The sequence below is a fragment of the Chaetodon trifascialis genome, chromosome 21, assembly GCF_039877785.1.
Source record: "Chaetodon trifascialis isolate fChaTrf1 chromosome 21, fChaTrf1.hap1, whole genome shotgun sequence".
In the NCBI taxonomy this organism is placed as follows: domain Eukaryota; kingdom Metazoa; phylum Chordata; class Actinopteri; order Chaetodontiformes; family Chaetodontidae; genus Chaetodon; species Chaetodon trifascialis.
The window spans coordinates 14,974,573-14,983,807 of NC_092076.1; positions in this window are offsets into that span (position 1 = coordinate 14,974,573).

The window sequence follows — 9,235 nt, forward strand, 5'->3', positions numbered from 1 at the left end:
ATCACATGCAAAGACATCCATGCATGCCTAGACATAAATACAAATAAAGATGTCCATATAATCATGCAAACTGCACAAATACAATGCATTCACTCAAAATGCTCAACTGAAAAGGAACGTCTTTAGTATTAAAAGACCACAGCGTTGGAACAAATCGAAAATCAGCAGACAGACTGCCTCATTCCTTTCGTGCATAAATGCTGAATACCATCTCACCAGACTTTGGAAAGGGCACAAGGAGGAAACTTCCACCTTGTGACCAAAGAGATCTGCTGCGATTGTAAACTGACAACATGTCTAAAATGTATTGTGGAGCTAGACCAGCAAGGGCTTTATAAACTAAGAGGCAGATTTTCATTTTGTTTTTAGTGATCTGGACTCCAGGTACTCACACTATGCTTTAGCACCCTCGATCAAAATCTCAGTTTTCTCCCTGTTCAGCTGAATGAAGACTGTCATCATCCAGTGGTTAATTTCTTCCAAGCAGCTGAATAGGGAATCTGTGGGTTGGAAATCATGAGTGGATAGTGAAATAAGAAGCTATGGGCCATTGTCATAACTTTGGTAGCTAATGTTTGCTGATAATGTAGCCAAAAGTAAATATAGGTTGAAAAGAAGATTACCCAGGATGGAGCCCTGTGGGACCCCAGAGAGAAATTTAATGTTGTAGTTTTGAGTGAATGATCCACAATCATGTGTTGATTATGCAGTTGGGAATCAAACTACTGGAAGACTATAGCAGACTCCACTCACTTTCTTAACCTTTCCAGTAATATCCCACGATTCACTGTGTCAAAAGCAGAACCTACGTCTTGAGTATTAGGACAGAGGTTTTTTTTTTTTTTTTATTAATTTGTAACTGTTGATCATCATGTCATTAACAACTTGTCATTAACAAAGTGGTTTCTATGCTGTTAGATGTGCGGAAGCCAGACTGAAATTTATCAATAATGTTGTTAATCTGTTAGACAGCAGTTCAGTTGCTGATATACAACTTTCTTCATAATTTTAATCAAGAACATGAGGTTGAAGATTAGCCCGTAGTTGCTAAGTACCATTGGCAAAGGCAGTTATGATTGAGTGCACTTAGTTCAGCTAGAGTATGTTTAGTAAATGCAGTAAGTTCTAAATGTGACCTATAAAACTAAAAGTTGTTGCAGCAACAAAAGCCGACACACTAACACCATAAAGACTGCTTTCAGCAAAGTCATTCATCATTTCATTCAAGGGAAGACACATATCCACAGACATACACTCTCTTTCTGTTACACATTCAGCCAGACATTTGCCTGCACCCCCTGGGCAACATACTCAAACCTGACAGGATCTTCCTTCCATGCACTCTTACCCACATCTGAACACATCCACAAAGTAAGAACAAACAAAAATAAAAAGAATGAGAAAAAAAAAATCATATATAATCAAAGCATGCCAAACATCTGACTCGAGGGGGCTAAACAAAGGGAAAGCTGTTCACTAGCTTATCACAATTCAGGACTTGAGGTTATCAAAAAAGGGTGAAACAAAGGGAAATAAAGGAAAAAAGTTGTGACTGTTGTTTGTACTTTCAAAGTGTCTGACCCGACTTCTTGGGGCTTATTGGGTCTTATTTTGTTCTTAGTGCCTGTTCCACTCGGTCAAAAAGATGAAAGAAAATGCAAACAACATAACAGTAAACTTCTCTATGGGGAAAAACCCTGTGAGACATCATAGGATGAAGTAAATGATCACGATTTTCTTCTGCAGCTGTCCTTCACTCTCAATTTCTAACCCACTCTCTGGTTCAATTTAAGAATGCCTGCTTAACTTTTACATCGGCTGAGATGCAATGTTGAGGTCAGATCATGCTGGACTTCTGTGATTTAATTAAAGCATTCAAAACATTAAATTGTTTATAAGGGTCAGATGACATCAACAACTGTATGCAACAATATAACGTACCCTGTGTAATTTAAAAAGTCCACTTCAAAGAGTTTAGTACAACAAAAACATGTTGTATACATGAAAACAAAACAGGAGTGATGAAAAGGTTATGATGACTCCCAGTGTGCATCCAATTACTGAGTTTAAACCCACATCAATAAATACTTTCAAATTATCAATAAAAACACTATTATGCATAATGTGAATGGTGTGAGCTGTAGTGACAAACCCACAGAGAATGATCGCTAAACTCTGCAGCTCACAGTGTTACAGTGTCTTATAGTGGCGACTATTTGCTAACATACGCATCATATAAAGTGATTATATGCCAGTTTCTGTGTTTTGTGCTTCAAAGTTTCTCCTTTGAAGGAAACTAATCCTAAAATGGGCCATCGTTATTCTCACGCAACACCAAATTCCACATTCATACAGTCAAACCCAGGAGCTGCCCTGTCCGTTGAACAGTGTCACATTAGGCATTCAGCCACCCTCATAGGAAAGTTAACAGTATTTGGTTTTAAAAAAAAAAAAAAGGATAATTCCACTGAAACACATTGGTCACCATATTTTCGCAGCCCGTCCAGGTATTTAAAACTCCCATCTTTTCATCAGCTCAATGTTCTACCCTTAAGGTTTCTTCCACTTAACAAAATTACATTTGCAGTTACAATGAAATTTCCCCAAGACACTGTTCATATGTTTCTAACCTTGGTAACAGACATTTTCAGAATAGCAATGTGCCCAGAGTGCTTTCAGGGGAAAATAGACAAAAATCCATTAATCTTCTTCTTGCCACAGGTATAAACAGAATACTGAGAATACTTTGTGTTGGCTGATGTTTGATTAAAGGCCTGCAACCACTCCTTAGGGAGCACCAGATGACATAAAAAATGTATCCGTATATCAAGGTCCACATGAGTAGTTGCTGTCAGAGCATGCTGACGTTACAGTGACGCAGTGAGAATGCTTTTCCGCTTGCAAGGATTTTTTGTGTCCTTGATGTGGAGGTATAATCACAAATCAATACTCAACTCTTCTCAGCAGAAAATGGGCTGGTATGACCACATCTGTCAGGGTGCAGTGCACAGCCGAGCAGAGATCTGTGTACAGCTGCTGGAGGGAATAAATGGAGGTGGTGGCTTGTAGATCATTACCTCTTGTACAGCTGCCATAATTACAAGTATGAACCAGAACGTGTTGAGCACAATGGATTTGTGCATCAAAAGTCAAAAAATGTGCTTAACTTCAAATTGAATTCATACCTCATGGTAAGACACCAAAATAGCTGGCATGCAATGAGGAAAATACAATTCCTACAGTGTGTGGGTTCACTGAAGGAATAAGGAGAAACTATTTTGGTACGAGCCAACAAGGTTAAATAATTGTTGGCCTGTGTTGTGTCTTCATTGTCTCTCCAGTGGCTTCTTGCAGCCTCCCTGTACCTCTGTGGCTTCAGCCTTGAGTTTGATATGTAAATCACCTTCTCTAATGCACCTTGATACTGTGTAGGTGTACGGCTCATTGTCTGTCTCTCTGCCCCTGAAGCACACTCCCTTTTTTATGCTAATCTTTCGACCAGACACTCACAAGATCCCCTGAGAGGATAACATGCACCCAGAAGCAATGCAAGGGAGAACAGGAATACACACAACAAGTACCACCTCTACTGGCTGTGTTACTTGTATGACTGAGAAGAAACAAAGATTTTCATGAAGAATGAGCATTTAAAATGTCTGAGCTCTTGGATTTCAAGAGCAAGGTCTATAATTATAAGCAGGTCTATAATTCAATAATTGGGAATGATTATCTACCTTTACAGGCACATACATCTGAGTATCATCAGCATAGCAGTTTAAATTAATCCCATGAGTGTGTATAATCTGGCCAAGAGGTGAAATAAAAAGACAGAAAAGCAGATGGCCAAGAATGGAGCCCTGAGGCACTCCGCAAGTCAGCCATAGTATTACTTTAGGAAACAGACTGTGTTCTATCAGATAGGCAAGACTTAAACCACACAAGGTCAGGCCAGAGACTGATTGAGATTGAGATTCTCTGTTCAGTCTAGGAGTATACAGTGATCCATGGTGTCAAAAGCCACACTGAGATCCAATAATAGAAGAAACATGTTGGAATCAGATCATTCACCACTTTCATAAATGCAGTTTCAGTGAAGTGACAGGCCCTGAAAGCAGACTCAAAAGGTTCAAAAAGATTACTGTGAAACTTGATGAGACACTACTCTTTCTAGTACTTTTGAAAAGAGTGGAGGGTTAAAGACTGGTCGATAATTATTCAGAAAACCTGGATAATGTGGTTCATTTTGCAGAAGTTAACCATGGCCAGCGCAGACATGTCTGTTGTAAGTGAAGTCACAGATATGACCAGAGATCTTTAAAAAGTTTATTTGGAAGGAGGCTGAGGAGGCAGGTAGTTTGTTTAGAAGCACCACAATCTCAAAATTTGTAAGAACAGAAACTGAAAATCTGGGATTAAAAAAAAAAAAATTTTGTACAAATTATTGTGCAGATGTAGCTAGAGAGGAGGATCTCATTTTGTATTTAATCTCGTCTAATTTTCTGCAGGAAAAAACATGTTATTTTTTGGCTACAGCCTCAAAAATGCTTCTAAGATTTTGTTTATTGTCCCTGATGAAGTGAGAGAAATTTGCTGCCTCAGTGACCTCAAGCTCCAGCCAACTTCTCAGCTGGTAACACTGCACATTTCATATTTGCTACACCGTTAATGTGGAACCAGCTGATGTGCCTGACAACTTACTACATGAAATAATTGCAAAGCAAAGGTCTACTTCTGTGAGCAGCTCTCTTCAAAACTGACTCAGGTCTGCTCAAGACTGACTGACCCAAACCAGCTGCGAGTAATATCATCATCATCATCATCATCATCATCATCATCACTGCCACCTGCAAAAGAGAAGCAGTTTCAGGCGTTGCAGAGGTTAGTGTGATACAGATGCCCTGGATAGGAAAAATGTCCCCCACCCTGCTGTAGAGTAACCACTGCAATAAGATACCCATGTATTTTGTTTGACAAGACTTCCTCAAGTATTATGTGGGACATTTCACCACTGCCAGTATGGATGATGGGTAGATTTTTGTAATGCACATATTTAGGGAAAGAGAAGTGAGTAATTGTGAGTAATTCAGTGGGAGAGGGAGACTGTAGAACAGGCCATCAGTTTGATAGTCTGCACTGTGAAGATTTCCCTGGTTGGACATTAACTAAGGTAGTGGACTCCAAATCAACACTAACTATAAACCTTGCAGGCTCTCTCTAATCACCTACAAACTGCCAAGCACTACTATTTTTTATTTATTTTTCAAAATGCTGAATAAAAGTGGGAAGTTGTTGCGTCTCTGTCATTTGAGGGTAACTTTTGTCACACTGACTGCCTCATCCTAGCCAGGATTTCTCTGTCTGTGTGTCTCTCTGAGGCTACGTTTACACTTAGGGAAAACGCATATGTTTTCATGGCATATGTTTGGCCTCTCGTTTACACACAAGCTGAGTTTTTTTCACGGAAAACGATCATTTTTAAAAACTCCGGCCAAAGTGGAGATTTCTGAAAACACTGGTTATGTGTTAGCGTGTAAACAGGGTTAAACGGAGTTCCGAAATGTCACAACATGCGACTGAAATACTTAACGTCATGTGAGCAACCTATGTTTACACTCGCGCCCATAGGTTTGGCATAGTTATGATGGCACTCGATGGTGAATTTAGCCGGGTTCATGTAAATGACATTTTTGAAAACGATGGTGTGTGCACAATGTAATTTTTGAAAATGGAGGGGCCAAAATATCCATTTTCCAAAAAAACCCTGCTACGTGTAAACGTAGTCTGATTGCAGGAGTGGGATCAGCTATGCAGGTGTCAGCTGATTATCATTTCCAATATTTTCTGCGTTTAATAAGAGCTCTCAACTGCACCCTGCCAAGAGATTGTAGTCTCAGCTACACAGTTAGACTTGTTCCAGCCTTTGGAGTCTCTTTGTTTAATTAAGCTTTTGCAAAGCCTTGTTTCTCTGTGCCTGCAGCCTCCATGATCTGCCTCCTGGCGCTCTGGATTCCCTTTGCCCAGTTCTTCTGCCTTGCCTATAGCACATGGCTCATCATCAGGTCACGTCAATGAATATTGAATGTTTAAAATTTCCTGGTTGCAACAAAGCCCTGTCTCTGCTCCTGTGTTCCGCCTTTTAGTTCACACAGTTAGTCCCAGTTGACAAATTTTCTAAGCTGCTCTGATGAAGCTCTGAAGAAGCTTCTCTTCCTCTACTGTGTTTAGATTTTTGAAAGATGAAAACACAAGACAGGAACTTAATCACCTTGATAGAAGGAAATGGCGGTTTTGGTTTTAGTTTGCCCCCTCAAGGTTTTCGGTGGCCCCATTTGGCCACCCCATGAACAATTTCACTGATTCCCCATCTGTGAAAACAAACTGAATGCTATTTGAATGGCAAACTTTTCACTTCAGTGAGTCTCACTCCATCAGATAAGCACTCAGAGCCTTATAACATCTTGGAACATTTCCCACCTGTTTCCATGAGGCCTTGCTGCTTATTTCTGTTTTATCTCAAGCCTGAGAAACGCAGTCCAAAGTCTTGGAAAGGAGCTGTTACACTGCAAGGAGCTATGTGCAGCATGATGAATAAAGTCGATGACTGTATGTTCGTTTGCTGCCAGTCCTAGTTTGGTTTCTATGTATCTTTCATATCCTTCCTCATCTCTCTTATTCTTTTTTCTCTTTCCCTTGTTCTTTCCTTCTTCCGTCTTTAGTCCATGCAGCTTTCTCTTGATCTCTTTTATGATACATGGTGTGTCATCACCATGAATTTTTTTTTTTTTTTTTTTTTGCCCTTCCTGTCAGTCACAATCACAGCCCTGTCCACAGGGCTATTGCTGTAGCTAGCAAGCTAATGGCTAACATGCTAACCATCGAGAAACATGTTAGCCAGAACACACTGGTGCCAGTCATAACATGCAAGATTCTCAGAAATGTACTTCGTCCTATGAGCAAATCCTGCTGATTTTAGCTGAAATAGACTGATTGTTGCAACACACATTAATTAAATTTCAATTTAAATTAAATTAATTAAATTAAATAAGTTTCAATTGAAACCTCTGGAAAAAGCTTATAAGTAGAAGGTCACAGTGAAAAGGAAGTTAGAGCATATTTTAGCTAATGTTACCGTAATGAGGCACATTTTTGAATGAAAGTAATTATGAGGGCTGAGTACAGTGATAATGATAATATGATAATTAGCGTAAATGTGGGAGATTCATGCAACCCGCCTCCACATAAATCAATATTTGATGAAGCAATATAGAGTTCTCTTCCTTGTTGTTATGAAGAGCCGTAATTGTCTTGTAGAAGTTGCTTCATTACTGGCATCATGGTGCTACACCCACAACACTGCCGCACTCACAAAATTAATGATCTCAAATGCAGACGTAGGAACATAGAACTCATAAAATCTGACAAACATTGCGGCAGAGCTCATGCTTTGTAATTCAAATTCACTGTGTTAAATCTTGAAGCAAATGTATTAGTAAGTGATGCAATATTAAGACGAGTTTCAGAAGCAGTAATAGCTCAGGGAATGCCATTCATCATTTACGTAACATTTTAGAAGCTCCTATTCAAAGACTGCACATGACATTAATACTTTACTCATGTCAAGTATGTCAAAACATGTCAGGATTTTTTGTGTTAATTGTCAAATGTTGACACTGGCATGGACACCCGGCTCTGACTTCATCTTCTTCACAAACCTTCTGATATCAGTCAAGCAGTTGGGGAAATGAAAAGTGATTGCAAAGACACTTATGGTTTTGTATATGAAAAAGCTGGCTGACAAATGAATGAATGACCCATTTTTCAGTCTAACCTCGGTGAGTCAGAGTTCCCTGATTGTCTCTTGACCTCCAGCACAATGTGGTCTGATTTCATTTCGATGCCTCTCTAATTGTGCATGATGATTGAAAGGATGATGGAGAAGGAGTCACCTGTAATCAGGACTGATTCCAGGGATAGGAAATGAATTTATGACAGGATTTATTCCTCTTATCCGTGTTTTGTATCACAAGAGAATTCAGGACTCTCACCTCAGTTCAACTACTGTTCTGTGCTGATATCGGGCTGACTGCCAGTGGCACATAATTTGTGCTGCATTGTTTTCAGCTGAGAAACACATGCACCAGCTCTTATCCACAGGCAGACAACGGCATCGCAGCCAAAACCATCTTTATCAATCCTCGAAAATACTCTCAAAAAGTGGATGCTGTATCGATTTCAATGACATATAAGCTGTGCGTGAAGAGTAGAAAGTGTGGGACGGAAAGACTTTTAAATAGGCATATTAGGAAATTTGTGATTTGATGTCAACCACTCAACTGTGACTGTCCTAAAAAAAAAAAAAAGGACAGTAAGCTATCAATGCATGCTATTAAAATGCCAAAAAAAAGTTTGACATCACTTCAATCACAAATTTGACGATATAATATGGCTCCAAAAAGGGGCACGTTTGAGATCTGCTGCCGATGATGTCCCATTGTTTTTTTGCGACGGTGATTAGCCACAGTGCTAATTGATGTTTTTGGCTTTTTGGTTAAGCAGAACAAAGCATATTATTACCATAAAGATGCTGTTGACTGTGGTAACAAATTGTTTGTCTCTGTCCACTTAATGCTCCACTTTGTTCACCAGCTGGTTGCAAATGTTTGATTTTAAAAAGCTTTTCAGAGCAGAGACGGTGAACCTCTCGGTCCGTGAGCAACACCTTTCATATTACACACTCACTGATCTAGTGTTAATATAACATATTCATTAGTGCAGCTTTAACAACCTCAAGCCTGAAGCTTCCAATTAGGTACCTCATGAAACTTGTGTGGCTTTGTTTCTACACGTGTTTTCACAGCACTCTAACCCCAAACCCCAACCGGGACATTCGTATATACCGCTCTTCATTAAAATGGAAACAGAGGAATCAGTTTGCTTCAAATTATTCTCCCTGCTCTGTCTGGATGTTAAATGGCAGATAAACCTATCTCAACCATCACAAAAAGAGGGCATTTATTATTGTCCAGGCACATTTTCTTGGAGATCAGACTTATTGATCAATTCAACCTCTTTTTTTTAATGTGTTTTAAGTATTGGCCTTAACCTGACTTTGATCTTCTCACAACTCCACCTCAGGTTTGAGGTTAAGCAGTATATTTCACCTTTCCCCCCCTTATACAACATAACCTTTGCTCCGAGGGTCTTGCAGTAGTTTTGTGCTTATGTCTTGAATTAA